The 5000-nt window shown below is 54.3% G+C and overlaps 1 non-coding gene across 1 annotated transcript in view; it reads left to right on the top strand.

Annotated features, from left to right (window-relative positions):
- The first annotated feature begins 3515 nt into the window (after positions 1-3515).
- Positions 3516-5000, top strand: part of LOC124772858 — a 1909-nt gene continuing 424 nt past the window's right edge. The window contains exon 1 of the ribosomal RNA XR_007014315.1: positions 3516-5000. This exon is cut by the window's right edge and continues 424 nt beyond it. This is a non-coding gene — a ribosomal RNA (small subunit ribosomal RNA).

The raw sequence follows: 5000 nt of genomic DNA, 5'->3' as shown, positions 1-5000 counted from the left end.
TGAGACGCCAAGCCGACTAAGACAGCGGTGGCGCCACAGTGCCCGCCTTTCGACGCCACCCACAAAGCCTGCAGCCTCTGTCGACCATAGCACCCATTCTCCAGTGGCTCTGCCGCACGAAGCCGTGGACCGGCAATGACTCCACCCGCACCCGTTCGTGGACCACCCCAACCGCCAAACTCGCACCTCCAGCGGATGAACGGCGGACGTTTCCCGCACTCGTAAAGTGCAATCCACCCCTATAACTTGCGTTTCATGAAGAGTTATTTCCAAAATGCGACATTCCCGCTGTCCCTATACATGAGCCGCGACCTGTACCACTTACGAGCGAGAGACGCGATCGCGTTGCTCACTGTACGGCGTCCGATACCGAGCCATCAGCATGTCGGTCCCCATGCGCACTCGCACTCGCAGTCGCAAAAACGTGGGGCAAATATATTACGCGGAAGAGTTATAACAGACCGAGCCCCACTGCATGGGGGGAGTCTTTGTCACTAATGTACACAGATGGAACATTTTGGACTGGAACCAGATTACCCGTACACACGGCGCTGATTAGTAATCAATGCAGAGCCATCAAATTACAGAATATATATACAACTGTCCGTATACATGCTGAAAGAGTGTGCCCACAATGGGAACCACACGTCAGCCAGACACTCTCATCACGCACCACTCTCTGCTTCTAACGGGCGCACATACAATATGTAAGCACCAGCATGGAACAACATCCAGTGCATCCTCTCCGCCACATTACACAATCCACACTATCACAACCGGACCAGGAGGTCCATGCGGAAAATAGAATTTCCCCCCCTTTCGACATCCACCATTGCGCAGATAAGGCACCAATACCCACACATGTCCTATACAACGGTGCACCCAACATCACAATAGTACCTCCTGTCACAGCCCACAAACAATGACATGAGTCAAAGACACAGGTCTGACACAAGCATAGAATTGGAGCGCCGCCTCTAATAAGCCAAAGGTGCATCCTGACGTGACAAATCTCATCATGTCACAAGCATTCACTTACTATAATCACTATCAACGAACCTGCCGCCCCCGCCCCCCTCCTCTACACCTTTCCTTACAACAACGTGTAACCTAACCTAACCTATGTTGTACCTTAACCTAACCTATGTTGTACCTTAACCTAACCCATGTTGTGCCTTAACCTAACCCATGTTGTGCCTTAACCTAACCCATGTTGTGCCTTAACCTAACCCATGTTGTGCCTTAACCTAACCCATGTTGTGCCTTAACCTAACCCATGTTGTGCCTTAACCTAACCCATGTTGTGCCTTAACCTAACCCATGTTGTGCCTTAACCTAACCCATGTTGTGCCTTAACCTAACCCATGTTGTGCCTTAACCTAACCCATGTTGTGCCTTAACCTAACCCATGTTGTGCCTTAACCTAACCCATGTTGTGCCTTAACCTAACCCATGTTGTGCCTTAACCTAACCCATGTTGTGCCTTAACCGAACCCATGTTGTACCTTAACCTAACCCATGTTGTACCTTAACCTAACCCATGTTGTACCTTAACCTAACCCATGTTGTACCTTAACCTAACCCATGTTGTCCCCTAACCTAACCCATGTTGTCCCCTAACCTAACCCATGTTGTCCCCTAACCTAACCCATGTTGTCCCCTAACCTAACCCATGTTGTCCCCTAACGTAACCCACGTTGTCGCCTAAACCTGATCTGTAATTGTTATACGACTCGTTCAATTAGTGTAGTGTTGCCCACCCGCAACCCTCGCAATATAGTTCGCTACTCGCACTGCCCGCTCCCCTGTGTATCGCTTCATGTTAAACACCTTGCAAGTCTTGCTGACTTTCCACATGCTCCTGCTGTACACTGTAATGTGGATGGCAGCAGGACGTACATGCCGCCCCCCCCCCCACCCCTCCCCACGTCCCCACGTCCACACCTTGCCCCCTGCCTTCGCAAGCTGGTTGGTGACAAGTTTGCATGTTCAATGCCCTTCGCATGCGACGTACGCAGGCTACGTTGTGGTGCGGCCTGTGTCAACTGTCCGCTGATGTCGTACGCGTGAACCACAATCTGTACTGCACATTCGTCCTTATGTACTGAATGATACATCGTGGCACATGTGTGACCGTACAACGACTGCGCCCAAAAACGGCGGACCATACAGTGCAAATATTGTGCACGCAGCTACGTGTCGTCTCCCTATGAGAGCTGGATTGCAGTGTGGTACGCCATAGAGACGTGTGGGAGGAACGGACGCCGTGGATGGCGATCAGCATGAGCTGTCTGTTGATGTATTCGGACCTAGTCGTCTCTCCTCAAACACCGTGATAGCATGGTGCACCGCGTTCCATATCTGCGACATGCTACAGAGGCCGGTTGACAGTCGTTCGAGCAATGGACATCGCATACGTACGGGGGCCACCTTCCACGTATTGTCTAGGCGTGCACATTTTGTTGCGTGTATGTGGGCAGACGTAGTGTGGCGTGACACCTGACACAGGCATGCAATAATCGTTGAAGTTGCTAATGGCGATGGACGCCTGCGTTTTCTGGTGAAGTTACGCAAATGAAGAAATGGTAACCCGTTGTGGTGCGGTTGTTCTCGCTAGGGGTGAATCGGTGATGGCGACGATAGGTTGAGGTACTAACCGGTTGTTCCAGCGATACCCACCATGCCGATGAAACTGAACGGCATCTGGGTGTGAAGCGATACGCGGCGGTGGCTGGGTGGGACCGTCCCCGGCCGGTGAGGGGGCGCCTCCCGGCGTGCTGGCCGCGCGGTGCGTGGGCGCACGCGCTACAGCCGGCTGGTGGGGGCGGCCAGTGGCAGGCGCGCCGGCCGACGGACGCGGCAGGCGTCGCAGCTGCGCGCCGGCGCACCCTGCGCGCGGCGCCGTGCGGCCAAAGTAGGTCCTCGCGGGCCCGGTGCGAAGCGCGGTGGACATCTTCAGTGTGCTGGTCCGATTGAGGACTGTGTGCGTTGAGGATGCGCCGCCGCCCGGCGCTCGGCGCCGCGACGCCGTCTGCTGCTCGGTCGCCCCAGCGGTTCTCGCTGGTGGTTTGTATCGCAGCTGTGCGGATGTGTTGGCGCGTGCGCTGTGCTGGGAGAGTTCGCTTCGGCACCCAAGTGGGGCTTTTGTCCTTCTGTGGCGCTGGCGTTGGAGCTGCCGGTCACCGTAGGTGGCGCGTGTTGTCTCCCGCCGGCAATGCCACGACAGCACGCTCCCGGGCCTCTGTCGGCAGCGGCAAGCTCAGTTGGGAGCACGGGTGGTCGCACCGAAAGCGTCTACTCGCCTAACTCCGGGCGATTGCGCCTCTCTCGAACCCGGCCAAGTACTTGGGACGGCGCTGCGCGCCGCCGGGACCTGAGAGGGTTTCGAGGTGTATTGTGCAGGGGAGCTCAGCCTCCTCCTGTTTGCAGAATGATTGAGCGGACGCTTGCGTGTTCGCGCGGGCCCCCGGGACACACTCCCGGGCGGCCGGCTGCTCAGCTCTAGTTGACGCAGCTCCCTGGTTGATCCTGCCAGTAGTCATATGCTTGTCTCAAAGATTAAGCCATGCATGTCTCAGTACAAGCCGCATTAAGGTGAAACCGCGAATGGCTCATTAAATCAGTTATGGTTCCTTAGATCGTACCCACGTTACTTGGATAACTGTGGTAATTCTAGAGCTAATACATGCAAACAGAGTCCCGACCAGAGATGGAAGGGACGCTTTTATTAGATCAAAACCAATCGGTCGGCTCGTCCGGTCCGTTTGCCTTGGTGACTCTGAATAACTTTGGGCTGATCGCACGGTCCTCGTACCGGCGACGCATCTTTCAAATGTCTGCCTTATCAACTGTCGATGGTAGGTTCTGCGCCTACCATGGTTGTAACGGGTAACGGGGAATCAGGGTTCGATTCCGGAGAGGGAGCCTGAGAAACGGCTACCACATCCAAGGAAGGCAGCAGGCGCGCAAATTACCCACTCCCGGCACGGGGAGGTAGTGACGAAAAATAACGATACGGGACTCATCCGAGGCCCCGTAATCGGAATGAGTACACTTTAAATCCTTTAACGAGTATCTATTGGAGGGCAAGTCTGGTGCCAGCAGCCGCGGTAATTCCAGCTCCAATAGCGTATATTAAAGTTGTTGCGGTTAAAAAGCTCGTAGTTGGATTTGTGTCCCACGCTGTTGGTTCACCGCCCGTCGGTGTTTAACTGGCATGTATCGTGGGACGTCCTGCCGGTGGGGCGAGCCGAAGGCGTGCGACCGCCTCGTGCGTGCTCGTGCGTCCCGAGGCGGACCCCGTTGAAATCCTACCAGGGTGCTCTTTATTGAGTGTCTCGGTGGGCCGGCACGTTTACTTTGAACAAATTAGAGTGCTTAAAGCAGGCAAGCCCGCCTGAATACTGTGTGCATGGAATAATGGAATAGGACCTCGGTTCTATTTTGTTGGTTTTCGGAACCCGAGGTAATGATTAATAGGGACAGGCGGGGGCATTCGTATTGCGACGTTAGAGGTGAAATTCTTGGATCGTCGCAAGACGAACAGAAGCGAAAGCATTTGCCAAGTATGTTTTCATTAATCAAGAACGAAAGTTAGAGGTTCGAAGGCGATCAGATACCGCCCTAGTTCTAACCATAAACGATGCCAGCCAGCGATCCGCCGCAGTTCCTCCGATGACTCGGCGGGCAGCCTCCGGGAAACCAAAGCTTTTGGGTTCCGGGGGAAGTATGGTTGCAAAGCTGAAACTTAAAGGAATTGACGGAAGGGCACCACCAGGAGTGGAGCCTGCGGCTTAATTTGACTCAACACGGGAAACCTCACCAGGCCCGGACACCGGAAGGATTGACAGATTGATAGCTCTTTCTTGATTCGGTGGGTGGTGGTGCATGGCCGTTCTTAGTTGGTGGAGCGATTTGTCTGGTTAATTCCGATAACGAACGAGACTCTAGCCTGCTAACTAGTCGCGTGACATCCTTCGTGCTGTCAGCGATTACTTTTC

Source organism: Schistocerca piceifrons, unplaced genomic scaffold (assembly GCF_021461385.2).
Source record: "Schistocerca piceifrons isolate TAMUIC-IGC-003096 unplaced genomic scaffold, iqSchPice1.1 HiC_scaffold_943, whole genome shotgun sequence".
Lineage (NCBI taxonomy): Eukaryota > Metazoa > Arthropoda > Insecta > Orthoptera > Acrididae > Schistocerca > Schistocerca piceifrons.
The sequence above is the reverse complement of the archived record's forward strand: the minus strand, read 5'-3'. Positions and strand labels throughout refer to the sequence as shown.